Raw genomic sequence first — 14,801 nt, forward strand, 5'->3', positions numbered from 1 at the left:
GGCAACCAAGCCAGAGGGGGGGGGCAGTTTTGGGGCAACCAGGCCATCAGAGGGGGGCAGTTGGGGGCAACCAGGTCAGCAGGGGGGGCAGTTAGGGGCAATCAGGCCGGCACGCAGAGGCAGTGAGGGGTGATCAGGCTGGCAGTTAGGGGCGATCAGGCTGGCACTCAGAGGCAGTGAGGGGTGATCAGGCTGGTTGGAGGCAATTAGGGGTGACCAGGCAGGCAGGCAGGTGAGCAATTAGGAGCCAGCGGTCCAGGATTGTGAGAGGGATGTTCAACTGCTGGTTTAGGCCCGATCCCTGGATTGGGCCTAAACTGGCAGTCAGACATCCCCCCCAAGGGGTCCCGGATTGGAGAGGGTGCAGGCTGAGCTGAGGGGGGACCCCCCCCATGCACAAATTTCATGCACTGGGCCTCTAGTATATATAGAAAATCCTAATGAGTTCATCAAAAAAATCTAATAAATGAATTTAGTAGAGTTGCAGGATACAAAATCAATGTACGAACACCTGTTGCAATTCTATACACTAATTACAAACTAGTAGAAAGTGAAATTTAGAAAATAATCTCATTTACAATTTCATGAAAAAGAAAGAAATACCTTGTAATAAATTTAACTAAGTAGGTGAAAGATTTGTAAACTGAAATTAAGACATTTATGAAAGAATTTGAACGTGATACAAATAAATGGAAAGATATACCATGCTCATGAACTAGAAGAATCAATATTGTTAAAATATGCATACTACCCAAAGCAGTCTACAGATTCAATGCAACCCATATCAAAATTCCAAAGGTATATTTTATAGAAGTAGAACAATCCTAAAAATGTTTATGTAACTCCAAAATACTCTGAATAGCTTAAGTAATTTTGAGAAAGAAAAACTAAGCTGGAGGTATCATGTTCCCTGATTTTAAACTACATACAAAGCTATAGTAATTAAAATAGTATGTTATTTGCCTAAAAACAGACACATAGATCAATGGAAGAGATAAAGAGCCCAGAAATAAACCCTACATGTATGGTCAATTAATTTTCGATAAAGAAGTCAAGAAGTTGGGAAAGGGCTGTCTCTTCAATAAATAATGTTGGGAAAACTGGACAGCTGCATGCAAAGAATGAAACGACCATTATTTTACATTAGACACTAAAGTTAACGTAAAACAGACTAAAAACTTGAATTAAGGCCTGAAACCATAAAACTTCCAGCAGAAAATATAAGGGGTAATTTCCTTGATATAAGTTCTAGCCATGATCTTTTCAGTCTGACATCAAAGACAAAAATAAACGAGCAGTACTCCATCAAACTAAAAAGCTTCTGCACAGCAAAGGAAACAATGAATAACATGAAAAAGCAACCTACTGGATGGGAGAATATATTTGCAAGTCATATCTGATAAGGGGCTAATATCTAAAATACATAAAGAACTCATACAACTCACTAGCAAAAAAAAAAAAAAAAAAAAAATCAATTAAACAATAAGCAGAAAATCTAAATAGACATTTTCCCGAAAAAGACATACAGATAGCCTATAGTACATGAAAAGAAGTTCAATATTATTAATCATCAGGGAAATACAAGTCAAAACCGCAATGAGATAACACCTCACATCTGTTAGAATGGGTATTATAAGACAAAAAAAATAAGTATTGGGGAGGATGTAAAGAAAAGCAAACTTGTGCACTGTTGGTATGAATGTAAATTGGTACAGCCACAGTGGAAAATAGTATGGTGTTTCCTCAAAAAATAAAAAATAGAGCTACCATATGATACAGCAATTTTTCTTCTGGGTATTTATTTGAAGAAAACAAAAACACTAACTCAAAAAGATATATGTATTCCTATGATCATTGCATCATTGTTTACAATAGCCAAGATATTGTTATGGAGCGAATGCGAGTGAACGACCACTGCAGTCCAGACAAAATTAAAGTTTAGGGAGCCTTTATTAGCCGGCCGGCGACTGCTCTGCCTTTCTCCACGCAGGGAGTCCAGAGAGCAGCCCCGACCCTTTGTGCAGGACAGTTTTTAAACACATTCACTACATCCTGTTTTTGCAGAGCAAGCAATTTAAAACAAAGCAGTTTTTCTTAAGTAATGTCAACATGTTATTTACAGGGTCCTGGCACCTGGTGGAGTAAGTAACTGCATCCTGTTCTCAGGAAAGTTGACAGTGATCTATCTTGTAAGGCTTACTGGCATAGGCTATTTTGTGAGGTGCAGCTGGGATTCAAGGCCAAGTCGACTAGGAGGAAGCATGCTCAAAAATTCCCACTCTAACATTCCCCACTGGTTTTTATGGGAGAATCAAATCATTGCTTCTCCATCATCAGTGCAGACATGATGATAGTGTGCAGGACCATCTGCTTTACTGCCTGTATTCGCCTTTGTACATAGTTGGTGAGACTATTTATAAGACAGGGTCCAACTGTTGTGGCTATTAACAATAAGATTAAAGGTCCTGCTAGAGATGTTAGGAGTGTTATTAGCCATGGGGACCAAGAGAATAGATTTTCATACCAGTTACCCTCCGTTCTTTGCCTTTCCTCTCTATCTTGGAGTCTTTTTCTGAGTTGACTTAGGCTTTCTCTGATGACCACGGAATGGTTGGTATAAAAACAGCAAGTTTCTCCTAAGGCCATACAGAGTCCTCCTTGCTTCAGGAATAGTAAGTCTAAACCCCTTCTATTTTGTAAGACTACTTCTGCTAACGAACTGAGGGAATTCTCTAGGTGGTTTACATTCGCCTCTAGGGTGCTTAAGTCTAAATCTACTTGGCTGCTAAGTTCCTTAAAAGTTTTTGTCCCCCGAGACCAGTGCTGCAGTGCCTACTGCAGCTGATCCGGCTATTCCCAGACAGACAAGCAGGGGGACAATTACCGGACTCTACGAACTCGCCCAGGGGCCAGACCCAGGTGCTCGCGCCCTCCCTCCCCAGAATAGTAATATACCTGGGGTAGGATATGAGCTAAGATGCATAAGGAAGGCTTGCGTGGGTGCATCAGTGTCAGAGGAGAGACACAAGGGGTGATTCCTGTGGTGCACGCGAACCAGGTACCTTCAGGGGCCACTAGGTACCGGTCTGCCTCCTCTTCATTGTCCTGACCAAACCTCAGTACTGAGGAACAGGATTCACCATAGGGGGATTTTGATAAATCAAACTCTGAGGACATAACACAAGTACCTCGTCCCTGGAAATCCCCAAGGGTTAATTTTGGGGTGTGCCCCCATCTGCACACCCCTTGTTTTGCAATTGAAACATTTCTAATGTCTGACGAATCTGAACCAACAGTGGCATTTGCCCCTATCCCAACGTAGTAGGGAGGTTCTGGGTTTAAACACAACCAACAGTCTCTGGTGGCATCTGGGGAAGTCTGATTTAGAAAGTTAAAGACCGCATCCAGAGTGTCCAGGAGAGGTCTCCGGCCTGGTTTGGAAGTATGATCCTAGGAACAAGGGCCATCGTCACCTCCGTCAAAGGAGTTAACTCAGTATTGTTCCAGGTAGGAGGTGGTGGTGTGGGACGGGGTTTAAGTGGCTGTACTGGAGTCAGCCCCTGGTCCAGGGGTCTTAAAGGCCCGATGGGGTTTCTCCTTGGGGTCTGCTGGGTTCTCTGGAGGGTGAAGAGGACCCCAGGATTTCTCCCAGCTACATACAGTCTCAGTCCCCAAGTTTTTCCCGCATCCCAGTAACTCTCCCACCAATTTAGGGGCATAATAACAACGGGATTGCAGTCTCCTACCGTACAGTTTTTGGAAGGGGCCCCTGGGCGGACTATTCTCTTGAACCGGATGGCGGGATCTTTGTTAGTCCACAGTGCCATAGTCTCACAACCCCATTGGGCACAGTAATAGTCCCCGTCAGTTCCACATTCAGGGCTACCTTCGGCTGGGCAGACATAATGCTGAGTTCGCCAAAGTCCTCGTTCTAAGTGGAGGGTGCCATACCCATAACCCGTCCCTACATGGTATGCCCCATATGCTGCTGGGGAAATGTAGGGGGCATTGCCTTCTGGCTTTCTCTAAGATTCCCCAAATAATTGGCATAAATCAGCCTCTATTGAGGGGGGCCCTGGGGTCGTGGTATGACCTATAACAGTCCCATCCACAGTCCGGGTCAGTTCCCATGTGTAATTAGCCCTCAGGTGGGGATTACTCGCCGTGACGGGCCACAGGCACATCAGGATCAGGAGGACTGCCTTCGGAGTCAGATTTTCAGGGGGTCCTCGGTGTGCTGGATGGTCCATCTCCCCGGCTGGTCTCCTGATTCTGCCTTCTTGATTTGAGTTCGATGGATCCAGTACTTTTTTCCCGCAACCTTCACCGCTGATGGGGTGCTGAGGACAACAGTGAAGGGTCCAGTCCACCTGGCCTCCAAGGATGATGGCTTGTGCTTCTGCACCCACACTAGGTCTCCTGGTTGAAATGCAGGTGGTGCGGGTGTAGTCCCAGGGGATGGGTCTCGGTGAGCCTCTCGGACCAGCTGGTGGTTAAGTCTGGAACTCAACTGTAAGGCCTGTAGGGACTTTAGGAGGTTGTGATTAGAAAGGGATGCCAGCACTTCTTCCCTTAGCTTGGGAAGCAGCGGTGGGGGTCGGCCAAACAGAATCTCGAAGGGGGTAAGGCCCTTTACGTAAGGGGTACAACGGGCCTGGAGTAGGGCAAAAGGAAGGAGGCTTACCCAGTTTTCACCAGTTCCTTTAGGGTCCGATTCATCCTCGCTACCTGCCCTGAACTCTGAGGTCTATAGATATAGTGCATTTTCCAACTTACGCCTAACATTTTTTGCCAATAGTTGAGTGATGTGGGCAATGAATGCCAGGCCATTGTCGGGCCCCATCACAACAGGTAGGCCAAACCTGGGGATAATTTCTGAGACTAATTTCTTAACTACTATCTGTGCTGTTTCAGACTTGGTAGGGTAAGCTTCTGGCCAGCCGGAGAACATGTCAATAAAAACCAGCAGGTATCGATATCCTCCCTGCCCTGGGGGCAATTCTGTAAAGTCTACTTCCCAATGTTCTCCAGGACTTCCTCCTCTGAGTCTGGTTCCTTGGGCCCAGGGGGAGTGTCTCCCAGGGTTTACCTGTGCACAGACGTGGCATCTCCTTGCAATGTCCTTCGAGACCTGGAAGAGCTTAGGGATATAATAGTCTCGTTTAAGCAATTCTACCAGCTTGGTTTTCCCTAGATGGGTGCTCTGATGGACCTGAGAAATGAGTTCCCTTCCCAGGAACTCCGGAATGAACAGTCTGGTGTCTCCATCCTCCAGATACCTCCTTAACCTGGAGTCTCTTTCCCAGTTCGTTATCAGTCTCCGAATAGATGGGGGTCTCTTTGAAGACCTTTGCCGGGAGAGCTGGCAGGATATGTAAAGGCCCCACTGGTTTTGGGGCTGCCTCTTTTGCTGCTTTATCTGCAAATGCGTTTCCTTGTGCCTCCAGAGTGTCAGCTGATTGGTGTCCCTTGCAATGTATGACTGCTACAGCCTTTGTCAGCCAGAGGGCGGCCAGGAGGGCGAGGATCTCCGGGACGTTTTTGATTTCCTTTCCCCCCGATGTCAGGAGTCCCCTTTCCTGATATAGGGCCCCAGGGATATGAACCGTAGCAAAAGCATATCGGCTGTCAATATATATGTTTACTGTTTTTTCTTTTGCCCACCGCAACGCCTGGGTTAAGGGCAATTAATTCTGCCTTCTGAGCCGATGTCTCGTGCCCCAACGCCTGCGCCCAGATTACCTTATTGGCTGTCACGACCGCTGCTCCCACGTACCTAGTCCCTCCATCCACGAAGCTGCTCCGATCCGTGTACAAAGTCTCATCCGGGTCTCGGAGGGGTTGGTCAGTCAGGTCCTCCCGAAGATTTTTCAATGAGGACAGGGTTTCAGCGCAGTCGTGGAGGGGCTGTTCAGGATCATCATCCGGCAGCAAGGTTGCAGGGTTTAGAGCTGCTGTCTTAAGAAAACTCTCCCGCGGAGGGTCGAGCAGGAGCACTTGGTACTGGGTAATACGGGCATTTGAAAGCCAACGCTCAGGTGGGCTTTGCAGAAGGGTTTCCACGGCATTGGGGGGCCACCACCTGCAAGTCCTGCTCAAGGGTGAGCTTTGAGGCTTCTTTGACCAGTATGGCTGTGGCAGCTACCGCCCTCAGGCAGCCTGGCCATCCTGCAGCTACAGGGTCTAGTCTCTTGGATAAATATGCCACAGGCCTTTTCCATGGCCCTAAGAGCTGGGTTAGCACCCCCTTCGCGATTCCCCGGGCCTCTGCCACATGCAACTGGAATGGCTTAGTGAGGTCTGGCAGCGCCAATGCTGGTGCACTGACTAAGGCTTGTTTAAGGTCCTGAAAAGCCTTAGTTTCATTTTCAGTCCAGTTTAGTTCTTCAATCTTTCCCCCGGTGCAGGTGTATAGGGGTTTCGCTATCTCTGCAAGACCTAATATCCAAAGGCAGCAATACCCTACTGCCCCTAGGAATTCCCGCACCTGCTTCTTTGTTTTGGGGACCGGGATTTTCAAAATAGCCTGTATTCGGCTAGCAGACAAAGTCCTCCTTCCTTTGCTGAGTTCCTACCCCAGGTAAGTGGCTTTCGGGGTGCAAAGTTGGGCTTTCTTAGAGGACACCCGGTATCCCAATTTGTCTAGAGTCCTCAACAGGGTCTGAATGGCCTCCCGGCACTCACTCTGGGTCGCCGCGACAAGGAGGAGGTCGTCTACATATTGGAATAGGGTGTCCTCTGGATGTTCTTTCCGGAACGTGCCTAAGTCCTGGCTGAGAGCCTCATCAAACAGAGTAGGAGAGTTTTTAAATCCCTGGGGCAACCGTGTCCAGGTCAGCTGTCCAGATTCCCCTTCTTCAGGGTCCGTCCACTCAAATGCAAAAATGGGCTGGCTGGACGGGGCCAGCGGCAAGGAGAAAAAGGCATCCTTTAAGTCTAGGACTGTATATTGATGACTCGGCGGTAACAGGTTCAGGAGGGTAAAGGGTTGGGTACTGTTGGGTGTATAGTCGCTACCCTCTTGTTGACTTCTCTTAAATCCTGAACTGGCCTGAAATCATCCGTCCCAGGTTTTTGTACAGGGAGCAAAGGGGTATTCCACGGGGAATGACAAGGCACCAAGATCCCGGCCTCCTTCAGTCTTTTTATATGTACTGCGATGCCCTTCGTGGCCTTTGGCTTATTGGGTATTGCTTAACCCGTATTGGAACAGCAGTACTGGTGAGCTGTACTACAATCGGGGGCCTGTGAGTCGCCATTCCAGGGGGATTGCTTTCAGCCCATACTCCTGGTATCTTTTGCTGCAGTTCTTGGAGCAGTGAGGTGCTTTGGGCCGACACAGTCTCCCCGGGATCCTCGGTGAGGAGGTATTCCTCACTTAACGGACACGTCAGGAGCACGGTGTCAGGTCTGGCATTAAAGGCTACTTTTGCTCCCTCCCCCTGGAATGAGATGGTGGCTTGTAATTTGCTGAGGAGGTCCCGTCCTAGTAAGGGGTAAGGACATTCTGGCATCACTAGGAACGAGTGGGTCACCGTCCCAGCCCCTAAATTAGTTATTCGGGCCCGAGTCCACGGATATGATTTTGTCTTCCCGGTAGCTCCTTGAATAGGGGTTCGCTCCTTAGACACCGGACCTTCCGCTTGTAGGACGAGAACGTGGCTCCGGTATCAATAAAGAAATCTACTGGTTTGCTCCCAACTTGCAAAGTGACCCTGGGCTCCTGGGGGCTAGTAAAGACGGAGCCCCGGCCCCTTCAGTCCACTTCTTCGACTAACACCGGGGCCAGCCGCCCCTGAGGGCGCTGGGGGCATTCATTTTTTCCAGTGGCCTTCTCCTTTACAGTAGGTGCATCCGTTTCCCCCGTTTATGGTTAATAAAACCTGTGCCATCTTTTTGGTTAGCTCACCGGGGTCTTCTCTATTGTTGAACGTCTTCTGTGCTACCTCTACCAATTCTGACAGCATCTTTCCCTCAAAGCCTTCTAACTTTTGTAACTTTTTCCTTATGTCTGGGGCCGACTGGGACACAAAAGCAATGTTAACTGCCCGCCTGTTTTCTGGTGCTTCTGGATCTATGGGGGTGGAGAGCCTGTAGGCTTCACACAAGCGCTCCAGAAAAGCGGCCGGGGATTCATCCGGTCCCTGCACAGTTTCAGTTACCTTGGACAGATTGGTGGGCTTCGCGCGGCTGCTCGGGATTCCCCTCAGCAGAGTCTGGCGATACCGATTGAGAGCCTCCTTACCTCGATCCGAGTTGGGGTCCCACGGAGGTCAGGAGAGCAGAAAAACGGCCTCCAGCCGCGCTGGGTCTGACACTGACTGACCATCTGGTCCGAGGACCAGTTTTCTACCCTCCATTCTCACTCTTTCTCCCTCTTCCAAAGTGAACAGAGTCTGGAGGAGTTGCTGACAGTCGTCCCAGGTGGGCTGATGGGTAAAAAATACAGACTCCAAAAGAGAGATGAGTCCCTGAGGATTCTGAGAGAACGAGGGGTTCTGATTCTTCCAGTTATACAGGTCGCTAGTCGTGAAAGGGACATAAACCATAAACGGCCTGCCATCCTCTGCTACCGGAGTTATCTGACACAGGGGCAGCTTCGGGACCCCTGAGGAATCAGGGGAAGGGTCTGAATGATGGGGTCTATACTCAGTCCCACTGTGGACTCAATGGGCCTTCAGGGGGACCCCCAATTGGGGCAGATGGATATGGGGGAGGTTCCGTCAAGAGGGGGGTCCTCCGGGGGTGGTGGAAGGACAGGAGGCTGTTTCTCAGTCTCGGGGCGGGGTGGAGGCTGGGGCTTCCAGGCCAGCACGCGGTGGTGCTCCCGCACCAGCACTTCCCCATCCCCCTCCCTGTCCCTCGCCTCTGCCCCCTCACTCGCTCCTTCCCATCCTCCCCGCAGTGCTGGCCCAGACGGCTTCCCCTCAGTCTCTCTGGGAGGAGGTTTAGTGATGGGAGGTTTAGTGAGGAGGATAGTCTGTCTCCATCTCTGTCCCAATTTTTCCTTCTTCTGGGGAGGTTTCTGGCAGTCCCGGAGCCACTTGGGATTGTCAGTCAAGATGTCTATCCAAATTTGGATATAAGGAATTTGGTCCGGGTGGCCGGGATTGTTGAGAACGGCATGTTGGACGTTATATGCCAGCCCTAGATCGGTGGACCCCTCCGGGGGCCACTCAGTGGGATATGGGAAAGTCGGCCATTCCCGCTCACAAAATTTCTGTAAATTAAAAGCATTAACGGAGGCTCCATAGTCATCCGCTCGACGCTTGAATTCCTGAAAATTTTTCAAAAAACATTGCAGGGGAGTACAGACAGAACATGAAGCAGACTGACCCATTCTAATGATAGAGACAATTAGACCACAATAACACAGAATAACAAAGACAATGACAACTAAACTGAGGATCGCCGGGCACCGTCGTGCGCCAGGATCTGGTCTTGGAAGTAGCGTTGCGTCCAGCCTTCCAGAGACCCCAGATGGGCACCCACAGAACCAGAAGTAAGTTTCTTACCGGTGAGAACCAGTTCCAGATGGCTCTGATCAGAGTCAATCAGGAAATTTAGCAGGCGGGGTCTCCGACCTCTACCAGTCCCGGGGCTGAGGAATGTCTCTCAGAGATCTCCTCCTGGGTCGGAGAGTCCGGGGACCCCGGTGGGCTCTGGTCACAGGACCAGTCAAAGGCCGGTTATCTCGCTGGGGCCTCCAAATGTTATGGAGCGAATGTGAGTGAACGACCACTGGAGTCCAGACCAAATTAAAGTTTAGGGAGCCTTTATTAGCTAGCTGGCGACTGCTCTGCCTTTCTCCATGCAGGGAGTCCAGAGAGCAGCCTGACCCTTTGTGCAGGACAGTTTTTAAACACATTCACTACATCCTGTTTTTACAGAACAAACAATTTAAAACAAAGCAGTTTTTCTTAAGTAATGTCAACATGTTATTTACAGGGTCCTGGTACCTGGTGGAGTAAGTAACTGCATCCTGTTCTCAGGAAAGTTGACAGTGATCTGTCTTGTAAGGCTTACTGGCATCCTGTTCTCAGGAAAGTTGACAGTGATCTATCTTGTAAGGCTTACTGGCATCCTGTTCTCATAGGCTATTTTGTGAGGTGCAGCTGGGATTCAAGGCCAAGTAGACTAGGAGAAAGCATGCTCAAAAATTCCCACTCTCTAACAATATGGAAATAACCTAATGTTCATTGATGGGTGAATGGATAATTAAATTGTGGTGTATTAATCAGCAATGGAATATTAACCAGCCATAAAAAAGAATGAAATCCTGCCATTTGCAACAATATGAATGGACCGTGAGGATATTATGCCAAGTGAGGTAAGTCAGACAGAGAAAGACAAATACCATATGATCTTAATTATATGAGGAGTTTAAAACAACAATAACAAAAACCCTAAGCTCATAGATACAGAGAACAGATTTGTGATTTTTGTGATTGCTGGGGTTGGGGTGGTGGTGGGGAAGAAGGGGGAGGTGGGAAAAATGAGAGAATGGGGTGAAAAGGTAAAAATTTTCAATTATAAAATAAGTTCTAGGGGTGTAATGTATAGCATGGTGACTAGTTAACAATACTGTATTGTATATTTGAAAGTTTCTAACAGAGTAGATAATAAAAGTTCACATTACAGGAAAAATGTAACTCTGTGAGATTGCTGGATGTTAACTAAACTGATTGTGGAGATCATTTCACAATATGTACATATATCATATCATTATGTTGTATGCCTAAAGCTAATTCAATGTTATATGTCAACTATATCTCAATAAAACTGGGAGGAAAAAAACAACTGATTGCCTGCCCCCCCCCCCAAAAAAAGTGAATGATTAAACATGCAAAAGGTGAAAGAATCATCCATCACCAGCGGGTCTGAACAGTAGGAGATGGGAAAGGAATGTAGAAGGAGTCAGTCATCAAGCCAAAGGAAGGTGGTACCAGAGGGAAGCCTGGCTACACACAAAGGAGTAAAGAGCACCAGTAGTGGTAACTATACAAGTACATGGAAGACTTCCCCCTCCATTACTTAAATCTCTTTAAAGAACAATGAACTGCTTGAATAAAAAATAATAAACATAAAATGCTGGGGGTATGCATGGCAATGACAGCCAAAGGCCAGGAGAGGAGAATGGAAGTGTATCGTAGTAAGGTTTTCACGTAAGTGAAGTGGAACTCTGTGATAAAGATACATACCCTAAGCTCTACTGTAAAATAACACAAGTTATAACTAATGAGCCAAGAAAGGAAATACAGTGAAATTATAAAAAAAAATATTCAGTGCAAAAGACAACAGAAAAAGAGAAAAAAGGGAACAGAGTAAGATTGTAGATTTAAACCAACCATATCAGTAATTACATTTGATGTAAATGGTCTAAACCACACGCGTGATCTACAATAATAATCTGCTTCGTGTTAATATTTACTGCTGTGTTGCTGACAATTACCTGAAAGAGAAGTTGGGGTGCTTCACTGGGATGGAAAAGTTTCGCTAAATCAGAAAGCAGGTCTAATTAAGCAAGTTTATTCTATACTAGAGGCCCGATGCATGAAATTCATGCAAGAGTAGGTCTTTCTTCCCCCAGCTACTGACATCGGCTTCCCTCTGGCACCCAGGACCCGGGCTTCCCTCGCAGCCCTGGCTTCGTCACTGGCGCCAATCACACACGTGTTTTGATCTGTCATTGTCAATCATGAATTTGGTTGACACTTCTATTATAGAGAAAGGGCGAATAGCGATATTAAAATATTTTTTCTAATTAATTTCCTTTCAATGTGCACAAATTTATGCACCGGGCCACTAGTAGATAGATAATACAGAATTGAATGGACGTGATGCGTTCCAATAAAATATTATTTACAAAAGCAGGCAGCCCACCAGGCCATACTTTACTAGTACCTTAAGTACCTTAATTTAAAAAGCATAGGCAGACTGGCGGGGGGGGGGGGGGCGGGGGGGGGGAAGCAAGATCCAAATACATGCTGCCTGCAAAAGAACTTTAATGGCATGGATAGATTCAAAGTAAAAGAATGGAAAAAGATATGCCTTACTCATATGAACCAAAAGAAAGCTGGAGTGTATATGTTCATATTAGCCATTTTAGAGTAGAAAGAGGGGCAGGTTAGAGAAAGAAAGAGATAGCAAGGCCCAGCCAGTGTTGCTCAGTGGTTGAGCATTGACCCAGGAACCAAGAGGCCGCCAATTCGATTCCTGGTCAGGGCACATGCCCAGGTTGTGGGCTCAGTACCCTGTGGGGGTGTGTGCAGGAGGCAGCTGATCAATGATGTTTCTATGCCAGAAGCCAATTCCAGCATGTCATAATTGCAAGAGTTTCATCAAAGGTTGATGGAATTTGGGGACTCAACAAGGGCTGAGTCACATATGTTGTCACCTGTTGGGAATGGCTGAAGGCATTTCCCCAAACCTGAAAAGGATACATAAATTGATTGTTTTCTGCCAGACAGCTCAGGGCTTCTTAATCTACGTTATCGCCTCCTGTTGGCCAAACACCTGAACAGCCAAAGGCAATTCCCCAATATGACAATGCTTCTGTACGAAACCCTACCCTTTAAAGTGTATAGCTCCACCTTGCCTTAGGACAAATTGTGTTAATAAAAAGCAAGGGTCCTGAGACAAGGAGAACTTAGTTTCTTTATCTGGGCTCCTCTAACCCCCAATGCCTTTCAAAATTATCTTTCGTCTCTGGACTCTTACTTAAGTTACACACAGTCTTTCTCCAGATTCCAGAACCCTTCTTAATGCCGGAACAAGAACTCTGGCATTTTTATCTCTCTATCCCTCTCCCTTCCTCTCTAAAAAATCAATAAAAACATATTTAAAAAAAGAGAGAGAGAGAGCAAGCAAATAGAAAAATGCCTGAGCAAATCAGGTTGCCAGTATTTCATTGCCAGACAGCTAGGACCAAGCAAGACCCAGTCTGACAAAGACAGGCAATGGCTAGCTCAACCTCCAGCACGTGGGCATGACTTTAGACCTTACTGCACTGGGAAAGGTCAAAGGAGCAAAAAAGAATGGAGAAATCTTTTTAAAAAAATTTTTTAAAAAAATATATTTTATTGATATTTTCCAGAGAGGAAGGGAGAGGGATAGAGAGCTAGAAACATTGATGGGAGAGAAACATCGATCAGCTGCCTCCTGCACACCTCCCACTGGGGATGTGCCCGCAACCAAGGTACATGCCCTTGACCGGAATCGAACCCGGGACCCTTCAGTCCACAGGCCGACGCTCTATCCACTGAGCCAAACCGGTTTTGGCAAGAATGGAGAAATCTTTGGAATTCTGTCTGAGTGGCAGGAAGGAATAGTTGCCAACAGTGTGGGCTCTGGTGTCAGACTTCCTAAATTCGAATGCTAATTTCACCATTTACAAGCTGAGGAACAGTGGGTGAGTTTCTTAATGTCTTTTAGTTTGGAAAATGGGGATGATAAAGTTTACACTTTAAGGGCTTCCCAGGAGGATCACATGAGTTCATAAATTTGAAGCATTTAGTACAGCACCTGGCACATAGTAAGCACTCGATAAATGTGAACTAGGCTGATGACCTTGATGTTGCCACCACTGTGGTATTCCTTTTCTAGGCTTTGGAGAAAAATTTAAAAAAGCATCTCACCCTATGTGTGCAGCAATCTTTAAATTGACACAATGACCTTCATCCTCAAGGAGGGGCCAATAAAATGTTCTTAAATATAACCACCATGGGAGGTAGTATGAGCATAACCCAGGTAAGAACAAATTCAGCTTGCCATATGTGCGTCTCCTTTACCCTCACAATATAGCCACACTCACAGTAATTCCGACACCAGCTGTGTGCAGGTATTTCCCTACACCACCAGCTGGGTGACCGATAATTCATCTCAATCCTGACTGCCACTCTACCTAGAGGCAGCATAAGGTCCCCCAGGTTCAGGGCTCAGTCCTACGAGACTACCCCCACTCCAGATGACAACCACAAGTCCTGGTTATCACCTGTGCTGCTGACCAACCTGCTATAGATCAGAGGTTCCCACAACCTCCTTCTCAGGTTCAATTAATTTGTTAGAGCAGCTCACAGAACGCAGAGAAACGGGACATAACCCAGGAACAGCCAGATGGCAGAGATTCTTAAGGTGAGGTACAGGAAGAGCGGGGAGCTTGCCTGCCCTCTCCCAGTGCACCCATCTCCCTGCATCTCCACACATTCATCAACCCAGAAGCTCTCTGAACCCCCTCCTTTTGGTTTTTATGGAGACTTCATTGCACAGGCATAATTGACTAAATCCATGGTCGGCAAACTGCGGCTCGCGAGCCACATGCGGCTCTTTGGCCCCTTGAGTGTGGCTCTTCCACAAAATACCACGGCCTGGGCGAGTCTATTTTGAAGAAGTGGCATTAGAAGAAGTTTAAGTTTAAAAAATTTGGCTCTCAAAAGAAATTTCAATCGTTGTACTGTTGATATTTGGCTCTGTTGACTAATGAGTTTGCTGACCACTGGACTAAATCATTGGCCATTGGCAAACTATTCAACCTCTAGCCTCCCTTTCTTCCAGAGATCCAACTCTCCAATCACGTGGTTGGTGCCTAGAGATTTTCCGAAAGCCACCTCATTAACATAAGAAAAGACACCTTTACAACTCTCCTCACAGGATATTCTTAGGGTTTTAGGAGTTCTGTGCCGGAACTGGGAGGAAGACCAAAGGTACAGTTCTTATAAATCACTCTCACACCATGGCTTGGCCAATGGGTCAAATTGGGCCCACCACCTGTTTTTGTACAGTCTGCAAGATAAAAATAGTTT

The sequence above is a fragment of the Plecotus auritus genome, assembly GCF_963455305.1.
Source record: "Plecotus auritus genome assembly, chromosome: 1".
Taxonomy (NCBI): Eukaryota; Metazoa; Chordata; class Mammalia; order Chiroptera; family Vespertilionidae; genus Plecotus; species Plecotus auritus.